General features: G+C 37.0%; 1 pseudogene; it reads right to left on the bottom strand.

The window, feature by feature from the left end:
• Window positions 1–3,917: 3,917 nt before the first annotated feature.
• Window positions 3,918–12,053, bottom strand: LOC112825287 (thioredoxin-related transmembrane protein 1 pseudogene; annotated as a pseudogene).
• Between the last annotated feature and the right edge of the window lie 3,785 nt (window positions 12,054–15,838).

Genomic DNA, 15,838 nt, shown 5'->3' with positions numbered 1-15,838 from the left:
GGTATGGTGGGCCCCACAAGGGTGAAAAGGACACCAAGAGAGGTCAAGAAGTGGCTTGAAGAAAGCCCCAGAGGTGATCCTGAAGCTAGAATATGCAGAAACTGCCAGAACGAGGGATTTATGGCCAAGTAATGTCCAGAGGAGAAAATGGTTTAGGTTTCATTATAGGGAACCAAAATAGTCATGGATAAAAATCTAAGGGTCATTAAAGACAATGTTGTATGGATGTTTTAAGACAGGCTAGAGTCTGGAGTGGCTGGGTGATAGACATTGGGGAGGGTATGTGCCATGGTGAGCACTGTGAATTGTGCAAGACTGTTGAATCACAGATCTGTACTTCTGAAACAAATAATGCAACATATGTTAAGAAAAAAGAAAAAGAAGAAGATAGCAGGAGGGGAAGAATGAAGGGGAGTAAGTCGGAGGGGGAGACAAACCATGAGAGACGATGGACTCTGAAAAACAAACTGAGGGTTCTAGAGGGGAGGAGGGTGGGGGGATGGGGTAGCCTGGTGATGGGTATTAAAGAGGGGACATTCTGCGTGGAGCACTGGGTGTTATGCACGAACAATGAATCATGGAACACTACATCAAAAACTAATGATGTAATGTATGGTGATTAACATAACAATTAAAAAATTAAAAAAAAAAAGACAGGCTGGAGTCACATGGACAATGGCTGTAAATAACAGGATGCAAAAGGCCGTTATGGATGAGAGTCCACAGTAAATAACCTTCCTGAAGATACAATGCAACGTGATTAACAGACCAACTGGTTGCCAAGGCCGGCTGCTTTAATGGCCCCCTTACTTAATCCTGATTTTATTTACTGGGGAATGATGCACTTTCATCTTACATGTAGAAACAAGCTGTCTAAGTGAATGCGGACAGCTTTGAGAATGGAGCAGGTGGTGAAATATCATTTTTCAGAAGGGTGAAATTATCATGCAGTTTATACAGGAACACATGTCTTTAATTAGGGCACCGGGGTCAGCATTGAAATAGTGGTTCCATGACTATTACTACCCCTGACAGTAGACTCTCCCACTCCAGATTACTGCTTTCTTCTGCCCTGTAAAAAAAAGGGGAAACAAAGTGTTTCTAGAAAGATGGTCTCTGGACTGACTGCCTTGAGATAATTTCATCAGGAGCTGGCGTTGAGGTTTTGAAAATGGAGTTAGATCCAGTTTTCTTCTTGGCAACAGAATAATTATGGATGCTCATGGATAAAAATATTTACGGAAGATGCATTTGAGGAAGGGAAGAAAGAATAAGAGACTGATTCATTTCTTTACCTCTCCTTGAAGAGCATTACCCTGCACCACCCTGGTCACTACCAAAACCGCTAGCTTAGGTCAAGAAAAAAAATATTTATAGCCAGAGAACAGCAAGGGGAGTGCTTAATGTGTTCTGAGATGATTAGCACTTGTTTTTCTTTAATTTATCAGGAGAAATCATAAAAATCTTTCTTCCAGGCTTCCTTGAAATACTGTCGTTTAGAGAAAAAAGCATAGCTTTGTGAAGCCTTCTCCTACTTCCCCAGGTTAGTTTATCCTTCCTTGCCATTTCTACAAGGCTTGTTCATACTATAACACTCACACTGTTTATTATATTTAACCTCTTATTTTTGTCTCTTGCCAGCTATTTAACTCCTAGTGTCTAGGGCATTGTTGACCATATAATAGGTGCTTAGCAAACATGTGGGGCCTTCTCTTTTTAATACTATATAGTAAATCCTTTTAAACTCTTATCTCTAATGAATAGGGAATCAGTAATACTACACAGTATAATACAGATTTCAGAACATGAACAGTTGTTGGTTTGAAAGTTCATAGACGTTTCATTATGGTAGAGTACTCTCTAAAACTTACCATTGACAAACAATTAAAAATCTACCAAGTACTTCCATATAGGAAATGAATAAGACCATTGCAGTTCTCCAAGAGAAAGCAAAGACAAAGATAAAGTATTTGTTAATAAAAGATGACACTTAAACAACTGTCATATGGCTTATATTCCAAGGGCAACTAGAGAACATGATGAAAATATCTGCTTTGTAGGGCGCCTGGGTGGCTCAGTTGGTTGAGCAACTGCCTTTGGTTCAGGTCATGATCCTGGAGTCCTGGGATCGAGTCCCGCATCGGGCTCCCAGGGAAGCCTGCTTCTCCCTCTGACCCTCCCCCCTCTCATGTACTCTCTCTCTCTCATTCTCGCTCTCTCAAATAAATAAATAAATCTTTTAAAAAAATCTGCTTTGCTCTATCAGTGTCTTATTCACCGTGTGAGTCCTATTGACTCAGTGGCTTATCTAATTCCCACAACGGTACTTATTTGGTAGGCATTATTGTATGAATTTTATAGATGGAAAAATGAGCTCTGAGGTTCCACAGCTCAAAAGTTGGTGGACTAGGATTGAAAACCACACTTACTTTTTGCCCTATACCTCCCAGGGAGTAAGAGTTGAGAGAATGAAGATGTCAGTAATCAGGGAATGTTTCACACTCAGAGCGTCTTGGAAGAGGCTGTGCAGTACTAAATTCATAGATGAGTGAGGAGGCAGAAGGACATCGTGGTAGGTTTATAGGTGGGAAACATAATAAATACACGAAAGAGAATCCACTGGTTGATTCCGATAGTTGAGGTTATGGAAAGCAGGGATGAAGTTAGATGTATGTGCAAGCAAATGGGGTAAATAATGAAATAAATGCGACCTGCTCTTTGTTTTTGAGAAGGATATATTTCAGAAGGGAGAAATGAGAGGCAAACATTTACTTTGATTGATGGATGAATGCCCCGGCTGCTTCTCTAAGGAAACCCAAGTGAGAAGATACCATTAAGAGTCAATAAGGTTAAAGTGGAGGAAGAATAATGAGCGCTGATGTGTTGTCAATACCTCAGTGGGCACACTGAGAACTCGGTTTTTGTTACACATGTGTGTCAAAACATAGAAGGCCCTTGATATTTACATTTGTGTTAGTTGAATAATGAGTGGATGGATTGGAATACTGCCAACTTTGTGCTTTAGGTTTTGGTAAAAGAAGTAGTAATAATAATAATGACAGTAGAGCTAATATTAATAGGATTTTTCTAATTGCCAGGCATTGTTACATATGGGCATTATGTTGTTTAATTCTCATTTTCAAACCTGGGAACTACATATTCTTATTATTTGCCTCTTTACAGAGGACGACATCAAGGCAGAATAAAATTCCAGAAATTTAACATTAGGGGGTGCCTGAGTGGCTCAGTTGGTTAAGCATCTGCATTCTGCTCAGGTCATGACCCCAGTCCCTGGGATCAAGCCCTGGATCTGGCTCCCTGCTCAGCGGGCAGTCTGTTTCTTCCTCTGCCTCTCCCCGTGCTCGTGCCCTCTCTCTCTCTCTCAAATAAATAAATGAAATCTTTAAAAAAAGAAAGAAAACATTAATAAGAGAGTTAGTAAGTAGAATATTCTAAACTATGACACCCAATTACATTATAATTAGTTATCCACAGGTGCCCTAAGAGACACAAGTGATTTTTAATGTTGGTGGTAAGTTTTGGTAGGAACTATTAGAGTAATTTCCATGAATGGGAACTTCTACTGTTGTCTTCCTCTTATTAGACATTTGTCTCTGCAGATAATATGATTTCATCACATCAGAATTTCAAATAACTTTCTATTGTGCCAACAATAATTATAATATCTCAGAACATCCTTTTATCGCAAGAAAAATCAATGATTAAGATTAGGTTAAAATATCACCCATGTGTAGAATTATTCATGATATGCACAATTTAGTTGGGAAAAATCTCTCTGACAAATTTAGCAAATGTAGGGCTTAAGAATCCAAAAAAATCTGGGGCAAGGAGCACACATTGTCAGGATATGCTGAAACAGCCAGAGATGAAGAACTGTGTTTTTAGGTGAAAGTCTTTTACGCATCAGAATACTCTGGGGTGAAAGGTGTGAGGTCAGGAAAGAAAACCAGCGTGGTCCCCAAAGCTGTTACATACAACCATTATACAGATTATAAAACTGAGACCCATGAAGAAGTCCACACATTGTGTAATTCAGCCAGTTCTATTTCTCAATGGGGTGCTTTTTCTATATACATAAGTGACCTGGAGGTAGGGTTATATAGTGCAGAAAAGTGAACAGAAACCCCCCAAACTTATTCTTTTTGGCTGTCAGCATAAAATAAGTAAGAGCTTGAGTTCCTGGAATTCCAGTTTATTGTCTGGTGGCTGTTTGGTTGCACTTAGACCAGATTTTTTTTGGTCAGTCTCATTTGGCTTTGCTCAGTTGCATGGGCCTTGGTGTAAAACGGGGCCAAAATGAAACAAGAATATGCTTTTCCTTAATCCACATTTTCTGCTTGCTGAAAAAGTGAAGAGCATTACGCTCAGGGTCACAATGACAACTTTCTTCAATTTTCTCAGCAGTAGCTGAGAATTATCTTTGTCAGTATCATTGTTTTTGTTTGTAAACAGGTGCTGGGAGTAAGACAAACCACCACAGGTATAGGGGATAGAAAAATGATCCAAAAGCCCAAGTTTGTCCTCTCATTTGTCTCTCTTTTTTAGAGAGGCCAGCATACTATGGCCTGACAATTGATGGATGTACCTCTGACCTAACCCAACATATTCTTACCCTCCTCCCAAGCGACCTTCCTTTCCCCATCTCCCCCCATCACTCTATCTTTTCTTTCCCAGTGCTTCTCAAAATTTAATGTGTATATAAATCACTGCTGAGCCTTGTTAAATGGTAGATTTTCATTCAATAGGTCTAGGATGGATCTGGAGATTCTGTATTTCTATAAGCTTCTAGAAAATGCCCATTCTGCTGGTCTGCAGGCTATATTTTGAGTGGTAAGCCTCTATTTTACTTTTATAATTGATGGTTGAAAGGATGAAGGTAGAGTTTGGAGGGAGAAAAGAATTAATTCATTTCTCCTTTTCTTCCCATTCTTCACAGAGAAACCCATGCTCCTTTTCTTTGCAAACAATTAGAAGCAATTGTGCAAAAAAAAAAAAAAAAGAAGAAGCAATTGTGATCACCTGGGATTTTTAAGAAGCACAGACAGTATTTTTTAAATTATGGCTATTCTATGGAGATTTCTAAGACTAAAGTGATTTCATCTAAAGTTGTGATACAGTCGTGAAACAGTCTTCCAGATATCAGTTGGAAGAAAAGTGAGCAACAGTGTCCTGAGACAGGCAACAGGTAGTGAGGACCTATACCTTAACAGAGTTTAATCTAGTTGAGGTGGTAGAGAACAGAGAGGTCATGGGAAGCCTGCTCTGGGAGTTAAGGAAATAGAATTGTATAAGGATTTCACTTCAGGTAACTTAAGTTTATAGACAACCAAAACAAAGAATCAGTGACTGTGAAGAAGAAATCTTGAAAAAAGTGGTGTTTAACTAAGTCACAGATACAACTGAATGTACGGAATATACATAGAAGGCTGCTGGGTAAAATAATTTTAAAATTAAAGTATAAAATTATATATTAATCTTTTCTAAGCTGGATGTTTTATTGAACTCTAGACTTGTCAACGGTCTATCTATATGTAGATGCACACATGCACACGCACACAGGCACGCACTCTAATACCTCAACATTTTAAAAGGCTTCTTGAGAATGTTGTGATGTGACTGATTTATCACAGAGGTTAGCTGAAACGTTACGGAATGTTCTCTAATGTTAAGGGCAGGGCTATGATCTGGAGTCTATTTGATAACTCTACTTGATAATTTTGTTACACCAGCATATGCAGATGTCATTATTTTAGAATAATAAAGTATAGCTTTTGAATGATTTATTCTCTCCCATATTCTGCACCTCATTGGCCATCACAGGTTACAAGTAGAAAAGTAGGTTCCTGCTATTGTTTGGAAGTAGGATTATTTGCTTTGCTGTCATCATTGAGCTGTAATTACAAATACATAGATTTGCGTATTGAGCATCTGCTTCTCCAATAACGGTTACACAGAGGTGCAGGCTTAGATATTTCTTGAGATAAGGAACTAAAATATTTTCTTAACTAATGGATGGATAATGATGCTATCAATTTTGTCACTTCTGCAAATTCATCTTTGGACACTGTATTCAGATTACCTTCGACTGTGCATTTAAGTATCAGATACCACCTAAATGTCAGAGGGGGGAAAACTAGACTAATCTTGACAGTCTGGAAGAGCAATGTTGTCAAAGGTCATCAACAAGTCTGACAAAACAGTTTTCATTAACAGTGTCTGTCAGCACCTCCATTTGGAAGTAATTTGGATATTTGCAGTGACCCCATCAGTTCTGATTGGCTGGGCAGTGACCTTGACCAGGGTGAAACCCGTTCAGTGTAGCTCATACAATGCACTGTAGGTGGAATCCAGGATGACAGATGGCAACGGGGTCAGCAAAGAGGAACTTGTCCATCACTGCTATTGAACACGAAGCCACTCAACAGCATAGTTCAACTGGCCCAGAAGCTGTGGTTTGCATATGCCACAGGAGAATTGTTCAAGTTCCTTTATTTTTAAAGAAATGCTATAGTCTCATAATCTCAGGGTTCATGAGACTGATGAATAAGTGGGGGAGAAAAGCATAGCTGTTGGAGGTTAGCAATAAACTAGACATTTCAAAACTTGCCTTTGACTCAGTAGCCAAGCCCTGAAAATTCGTGTCGGTTATATCTTTATTGTGGATAAATTCCTGACCAAAAGTAGTTCCTGAAATATTTTTCTTCATTCTTATTCACAAACTGGGTTAGTAAGAATAATTACTTTGCTCTTCTGCTAGACACATCTCTTCCTTTAACCTCCCTCACACATCACAGAATCAATATGAAATGTAACTATGAGAATATATTATACTTTCTAAGTACTAGACTGTAAAAGCAATTATAACATATTCTTGAAATAATTAACTTTTGATAGAATAATATGGATCTGTTTTTTTGTAGTTACAGTAGCACTTCTTTTTAACATAAAAAATTGGGAATGGATCGGATACTGAATGCCATATAGCACAGCATTTTGATTCTGTGTCTGAGTCTGTCGTTCAAAAAACACAAGGCACATCGGTAGGCTAAGGACTAATGGAGCACATGTCAACTAGGGTAAAATGATGAATCAATAAGAAAACACCCATAACTTTCATTTATTCGTGAAATTTTTAACAACTAGAAAACCTTTTAGAACTTAAGACCTTTCTTCCCCATCGGCTGCATAGGAATTTCTTCCAAATCTTCATTGTTGATTTCTTCCTTGTAATGTTTTTGGGCCGAATAGCCAATCAGTGCCAACCAGAAATGAATAAAAAATGACAAATTAATTCATTTCATAGAAAAATAAATTATTAAAACTAGAAGGAAATAGATGATGTAATTAAATTGATTTCCTGCCTTGTGTATTACTCAGTGGCCACATCTAGCATTTATTTGTTTGTTTGTTTGTTTGAGGTATAAGAGACATACAACATTATATTAAGGCCAGGTATACAGTGTAATGATCTAGTATTTGCGTATATTGTGAATGAGCACTACAATAAGGTCAATTTTCTCCTGCTACCATATAAAGTTATATATTATGCAATATCATATTATTGATTATAGTCACCATATTGTACATTATGTCCTCATGATTATTTATTTCATGGCTGGAAGTTTGTACCTCTTGACCATTTTCTCCAATTTCACCTCCCCCACTCTCCTTTCCCTCTGGCAACCACCAAATTGTTCCCCACATCTCTGTTTTGTTTTGTTTGTTCATTTGTTTTGTTTTTTAGATTCCACAGATAAGTGAAATCATATGGTACTTGCCTTTCTCTGTCTGACTGATTTTGGGGTCCATCTGTGTTGTCATAACTGGCAGATTTCATTCTTCTTTATAGATGAGTCATATTCCATTGGATATATACCACATTTTCTTTATCCATTCATACACTGATGGACGCTTAGGTTGTTTCCATATCTTTGCCATTATGAATAATGATACATTGAACATAGAGGGGTATGTATCTTTTCAAATTGGTATTTTCATTTTCTTTGGATAAATACCCAGAAAAAAAATTGCTGGATCATATGAAAGTTCTATTTTTAGTTTTTAAAGATGCTTGCACACTGTTTTCCACAGTGGCTTTACATCCCCAAATTTACATTCCCAAAACAGCGCGCAAGTGTTCCCTTTTCTCCACATTCTGTCCAACACTTGCTATTTCTGGGCTTTTTAAAATAATAGCCAATTTTTGTTATTCAGCTGTATGAGTTCTTATTTATCTTGGCTACTAACCCTTTATTGGACATATGATTTGATGTATCTTCTTCCATTCAGTAGGTTGTATTAATTTTGTTGATTTTTTTTTTTTCACTGTGCAGAAGCTTTCTGGTTTGATGTAATCTCATCTGCTTACTTTTGCTTTTGCTTCCACTATGTTTAGAGTCAGATCCAAAACCATACCTTCAAGAGCAATGTCACGTTGCTTACCACCTATGTTTTCTTCTAGGAATTTTAGGGTTTCAGGTATTATGTTCAAGTTTTCAACCTATTTTGAGTTAATTTTTGTTATGGTATAAGATGGTAATCCAGTTTCATTCTTTTGCATGCAGCTGTCCAGTGTTTCCAACACATTTTATTGAAGAGACTTCCCCTTGGATATTCTTGCCTCCTTTGTCATAAACTAATTGACCATATATATGTAGGCCTATTTCTGGGCTCTCTATTTTGTTCCATTGGTATATGTATCTGTTTTTATGCCCATGCAATACTGTTTTGATTAGTATAGCTTTTAATATAGTTTTACATTAGGGAGCATGATGCCTCCAGCTTTGTTCTTGTTTCTCAAGATTGCTTTGGCTCCTCAAGGTCTTCTGCAGTTCCCTGCAATTTTTAAGATTTTTTGCTCTATTTCTGTGAAAAATGCCATTGGAACTCTGACAGGGATTGCAGTGGATCTGTAGATTGTTTTGGATAGTATGGACATTTTAACAATATTAATTCTTCCAATCCATGCGCATGGAATATCTTTCTCTTTATTTGTGTCTCCTTCATTTTCTTTCATTAATGTCATAATTTTCAGTGTATAGTTCTTTCACCTCATTGGTTATCCTTTTAATGCAAAATGGGATTATTTTTTCTTAATTTTTCTTTCTGCTAGTTTTTTATTAGTATATAGAAACACAACAGATTTCTATATAGTAATTTTGTATCTTGTAACTTTACTCAATTTATTAGTTTTAACAGTTTTTTGGTGAAGCCTTTAGGATTTTCTATATATAATATCATGTCATGTCATCTGCAAATAGTGACATTTTACTTCTTTCCAATTTGGATGCCTTTTCTTCCTTTCTTTTGCCTAATTGATGTGTCTAGAACTTCCAATACTATGTTGAATAAAAGTGGTAATAGTAACATCCATAATGGGTGTTGAATTTTGTCATATGCTTTTTCTGCATCCACTGAGATGATCATATGATTTTTATCCTTTGTTTTATTAACTTAGTGGTTCACATTGATTGATTTGTGGATATTTAACCATCCTTATATCCCTAATCCTTGCTATTTCCTTCCTTCTATTAAATTTGGGCTTTATTTTTCTTTTCCTAGTTCCTTGACATGTAATGTTAGGTGGTTTATTAGAGATATTTTTTGGTTTCTTGATGTAGGCATTTATTGCTATGAACTTCCCTCTTAAAACTTCTTTTGCTCTACCCCATATGTTTAGGTCTGTTTTATTTCCATTTTCATTTGTCTCAAGGTATTTTTTTAAATTTCTCTTTGATTTCGCCTTTGACCCATTGGCTCTTCAGTAGCATGTTGTTTAATCTTCATATATATGTGAATTTTCCAGTTTTGCTTTTTTTTCTTGTTCCTGAGTAGAATGCTAACTTTATTTTGATTCAAATTAAACTTTTATGAATTTTCAAAATGTAAAAAAAAATCAAGGCTTTTACACAATATCAAATAAAAATCAGGAATGTTCACTTTCATATCAAAAAAAAAGTTCAAGTAGAGTTTCAGTAAGAATCATATAAAACTGAAATGGGTGGCCAAAATTTTCAATTATTGGTAGATAGCTCTTCAGTTTTAAGGATCCCTTAGTTTACTTTGGTTTGAAACAACAAAAAAGGACTATTTATTAAAGCATGAAAGACATTTCCAGAAAATTATTCAATTTGGAAAATGAAAAATGTAACCCATGGTAAGTCAGAAATATACAAATCATATACTGAACAAAGGGGGCTGAAAAAGGCAACCAACCTTTATAGGAATCAAGACAACACCATGGACTTATATAAAAACGTCCTAAATCAGTAGCATATTCTGTATTACCAATGGGTAAAAAACTGTAATTAAAGCAAGATAGTGTTTTATTAGTTGCATAATCTACAAATATGAAGAAATTTTGGACTCTATCTCTAAAAGGACCAGAGTTGTCATTGGATACAAAGTTCCCATTTATGGAAAATATGTTCATTTTTTCACACAGTGAAACTGACAAAAATTGTATCAAATGAGTAATCTTTTTTTCCAAAGTGATCTCCTTAAATACCTCAATAATGTAGTACTTGGGAAATGTAATTTTTCAACTCAGACTTGAAACAGATTATTAAACAAATACACTCAAATCTTATTGCTTGGCACCAGATTTTTTAAAAATTAAAGAGTTGTTTAAACTATCATATTGGTGTTTTTTAATCCTATTTCAAACTTGTTTTATGTTTTTATGTAGTGCTACTTTTATTTTCTGAAGGTAGTCTGTTCAATCTAATGACAATCTAGACCGAACCCTGCAATGTACAAGCATGTCACAGTTCACTTCACACCAAAAGAAATGACCAATCTTCTGTTTTTGTCAAAATCATAATACAATATTTATAAAAGTTAACTAGTGAAATAAGTCAAAAAGAGAAAGACAATTATCATATGGTTCTACTCATATGTGGAACATGACGAATAGTGCAGGGGACCATAAGGGAGGGGAGGAAAAACTGAATGGGAAGAAATCAGAGATGGAGACAAACCATGAGAGACTCTGGACTCTGGGAAACAAACAGGGTTACAGAAGGGATGGGGTGAGGGGATAGGTTAACTGGGTGATGGGTATTAAGGTGGGCATTGGGTGCTATATGATGAATCGCTTAACACTACATCAAAAACGAATGATGTACTTGATGTTGGCTAATTGAACATAAAAAAAAAATTAACCTGTGAACATTTATCTTTGAACATGAGGGACCCACAGAACATTGTCTTATGGCATTTATCTGTGAACATGAGGGACGCACAGAACATTGTCTTATGGCATTCTGTGGAAAGTCTTTGTTTCTTCTTTAATTTGGACTTTCTCTTCTGAAACATCTTCATCAGCCTCTTGTTAGTCCTCCACTTTTTTCAAAAGTTGAGAAGATTCTGGTAATAATTTTTTTTGGAAGGGTATGGCTTGGTCTGCACCTTTTTGAAACGGCAATCTGCTACAAATATCATACAGAGTCCCAATGATAGTCCTGAAAGCGGAGTTGCTAAAGCATAAACTGTATATTATTCCCAAACTGGTAATCCAGGGTCTTCAAATAGTTATGGCAAGTCCTGACCCACATAGATAGCTGAAAGAGTGCTGACATACTACTCATCAGAACAGAACCTGGACCGAACCATGATGAAACAGATTCAATACTCTTCTACTCTTGCTCACTTCTAAAGTTTATGAAGTCCTTCTTAGTCCTTGATCCCTGATAGCCCCTAAGTTCACCATCTTTACAATGATTAAGGAGTAAGAAGAGCAATTATGATAAATCATCCACTCAGCCCTGGCTGCTCTGTGACATGTATTTTTGCAACATTAACCTCAAGATCTTCTCCCCGTTCAGTAAAACTTTCCCATTCTGGTTGAAGATTCCGACAAGTAGGACACCATGGCACCTAAAATTCTATCAACCACTCTCATTGCAGCAACTCTTTTGAGTTCTTGCCGTGGTGATGGGTACATTGCTCTGCTGTCCATGGATCTGGGGAGCCCTGCCAAGCAACAGCAACAGCTCTGACATGGGAACCATGAGACTCCTGGAGGGCATCATCTGGTGCTTGTCGACCCCCCAGCCCATTTTTACTTGCAGTTGATTTCTAGTTTTATACCATTGTGGTCAGAAAAGATGCTTGATATAATTTCGATCTTCTTAAATTTATGAAGACTTGTTTTATGGCTTATCTCCATCCTGGAGAATGTTCTGTGTGCATTCTTCATTCTTGAGAAGAATGTGTATTAGGTTGCTTTTGGATAGAATGTTCTATATATATATCTGTTAAGTCTATCTGGCCTAATGTGTTGTTTAAGGTCAATGTTTCCTTATTGATTTTCTGTCCAGATGATCTATCTATTAGTGCAAGTGGGGTATTAAAGTCCCTTACTATTATTGTATTGCTATTTCTCTATTTAGGTCTGTTGATACTGGCTTTATATTTTTAGGTGTTACTATCTATATTGGGTGCATAAATATTAACAAATGTTATATCCACTTGTTGGATTGACCCCTTTATCATGATGTAAATCCCTTCTTTTTCTCTTAAAGTCTAGTTTGTCCGATATAAGTATGGTCAGCCCAGCTTCCTTTTGGTTTTCATTTGTGTGGGGTATCTTTTCCATATCTTCACTTTCAGTCTGTATGTATCTTTACTTCCGAGGCGAGTCTCTTGTAAGCAGCTTATACACAGTATTTTTTTTTAATCCATTAAGTACTCTCTGTCTTTTGATTGAAGAGGCAGTCCACTGATGTTTAAAATAATTATAGTTATGTATGTATTGTCATTTTGTTCATTGTTTTATGGTTGTTTTGTAGTTTCTCCCTGTTCCTTTCAATTTCTCCATGCTCTCTTCCCTTGTGGTTGATGAATTGCTTTAGTGTTACATCTAGATTCCACTCTCATTGTCTCTTGTGTACCTACTATAGGTTTTTGCTTTGTGGTGATAATGTGGCTTACATGTATCAGCCCATATGTATACCAGTCTATTTTAAGTTGATAGCAAGTTAAGTTTGAACACCCTCTAAAACTTTACATTTTCACTGCCCCTTTCCCATGTTTCACGTTTTTGATGCCACATTTTACATCTTTTTATTTTGTGTATGTCTTAACTAATTATTATAATTATGCTTATTTCTACTACTTTTGTCTTTTAACCTTCATGCTAGCTTTGTAAGTGATGAGTCTACTAGTTTTACTATAAGTTTACTTTTATCAGTGAGATTTTAATTCCATGTGTTTTCTTGTTACTAATTAGTTCCCTTTCTTCAGCTTACAAAAGTCATTTCTTTTGAAAAGTCAACATTTTTTTTTAAGACTGATTTAGTGATGATGAAAACCTTTAGCTTTTGCTTGTGTGGAACACTCTATCTCTCCTTCAATTCTTGCCAGGTAGAGTATTCTTGGGTGGAAGTTTTTTGTTTTGTTTTGTTTTTTTGCTTTCAACACTTTGAAAATATGTCACTCCTCCCTTCTGGCCTGTAAAGTATCTTAAAGAATCTGCTGATTGTCTTATGGGAGTTGTTAGTTTGTAACAAGTTATTTTTCTCTTGCTAACCTTAAGATTTTCCTGTATCTTTAACTTCTGACATTTTAAGTATAATGTGCTTGGTGTGTGTTTCTTTGGGTTCATCTTAGTAAGAACTCTCTGGGTTTCCTGGATCTGGATATCTGTTTCCTTTTCCAAGTTAGCAAAGTTTTCAGCAGTTATTTTTTCAAATAAGAAGAATTCTCTCTCTTCTCCTTCTGGGACCCCTATAATGTGAATATTAGTCCACTTGATGTTGTCCCATAAGTCCCCTAAGCTATCTTTACTTTTTTAATTCTTTTTCCTTTTTTTGTTCTGATTGGTAAGTTCCATTGCCATGTCTTAGGGATCACTTTCTTTTGCTTCATTCACTGAGCTCCTCCAGTGTATTTTTCAGTTCAGTTAGTGTATGGCAAAGTCACGGGGTGGTCCTGGGCTATGGCATGCCCACCTATCAGGTTTAGTGGGTCATTGAGTCTAAGGGGTATGGGGCCAGGGTAAGCCTGCCTGGTGTGCTTAGCAGGGCTGCACCACAGGTGAGTGCTGAGCCAGTGCAAGCTTCCCCCATAGGGTTTAGTGAGGTGGGGTCATAGGGGAGTGCAAGGGTGTGGTAAGTGCTGCTAGCAACAGAGGATAGTGCAAAAGTGGCACTTACCAGTATCCCCATCTCACAAGAAAATTCCAACAAACCTTTATTCCTCTGGCAGACACTTAAAGGTGTGAATGAATCCCCTTCACATAGGGTCTAAGCACTTTCAACCTGCTGCTTTTGCACTGAGTCCTGAGGCCAGTGAGTCTGTGCATGACTCTTTAAGAACAGAGTCTTAGTTTTCTAGATCACTTTGTGTCTCCTGAACATAAGCCCTGTTGGTTTTCAAAGCCAGATATTTTGGGGGCTTGTCTCTGGCGCAGGTCCCAAAGGTTGGCATGCCTGATATGGGGCTCAAACCCCTTACTCCTCTGGGATATTCTCCATATTTGTGAGATTCCTCCTGCTTGTGGGTTACCCCACCAGGGGAAGGGCTTTAAGCAAGACCATGTATCTGGCTCTCCTACCCCATCTTGATGTGGCTTTTTTATCCTTTGTAGTGGAGGATCTGTTTAGCTAATTTTCATGTCTGTTTCAGAGAAAAGTGTTTTATCTGTAGCTGTAGATTTGGTGTGTCCATGGGAGGAGGTGACTTCAGGGTCTTCCTATGCTGTCATCTTGAACGGCCCTCCCCATATCTGGCATTTAGAATGCCTCACACATATTTAGAACAAGGTGAGAATCCTTAAACTGAATTCTGCTTAGTAATTACACAGCAGCATTCTTCCCTATCCTAGTTTGAAAAGGAGCTTGCTGCAAGGCAAAATATTACCCTGACCATCTAGATCCCCATATACAGACATTTATGGTTCAGTTATCAGTTTAATTTTTTTTCATTTGGTCATTTTATACGTAACAGATGACATCATCCAAATGGCTTTCAGGATAATGCCTCATTTTCACTGAAACATTTTGCTTAACTGAATTTGAGATACCTCCCATTTGGGTACAGCAGCTTTTATAAAAATTGCCTCAACCAGGCTCATTACAGCTAAATTTGCACCACCTGTTTTAATGTGCATATTGTCATGACCCACAGAGACTGCATTAAGTAATTAAGAGACAGACCACATAGTGTCATTTGCTGTAACTGAATCTGTGGATTCAATCAATAGTCACCTGAAAGTGCCTGGGGCTCCAGGATTAGGGCACAACCTGCTGAGTCAAGCCCTGGGGGGTCCAAATTGGGAGTGCATTAATTTGTGACACCATAGTGCTGTTTTCAGTCCCATTTTAATTAGTCATAAAACATAGCATAAGCCAAGTTGTTTAACAAAACTATCCAAGACAGATTATTCCTTTCCTTAGAAAAGATTTGAAACAGAGCTAAAGATAAAAGATCACCAACTGAGGAGACATCAATCTTATCTGCCTTTTTAAGGCACAGTTTATCTCTAAAGAGCTGAATCCTGTGCTTGCTGCAGGCTTTCTTATTTTCTACAGACTAAAAGAAATAGCCATTTTGAAGTGCTAATGCAACTGTAAACACAATTCATTTTATTTGAGTTTTTATAGTTCCACTGGTGAAAGAGCTGCACAGCTGTTGTTTGCTAAATTGTCATTTGTTGGGTTAAAAGTTCGTCACACTCATCCAAAGCACGGTCACTGCTCAGGAATCAGATGACCATACCAGAGCTACATACTATATGGATCATATAATTTATTTTGGATCAGCTTCTTTCCAGATGCTAAAATCTGGTGTATTTATTAAGAATTGGCTTAAGCCT

This window comes from Callorhinus ursinus, unplaced genomic scaffold, assembly GCF_003265705.2.
Source record: "Callorhinus ursinus isolate GAN/ISIS: 27379988/994484 unplaced genomic scaffold, GSC_fseal_2.0 scaffold12, whole genome shotgun sequence".
Taxonomy (NCBI): domain Eukaryota; kingdom Metazoa; phylum Chordata; class Mammalia; order Carnivora; family Otariidae; genus Callorhinus; species Callorhinus ursinus.
This window is presented reverse-complemented; position numbering and strand designations above follow the sequence as displayed.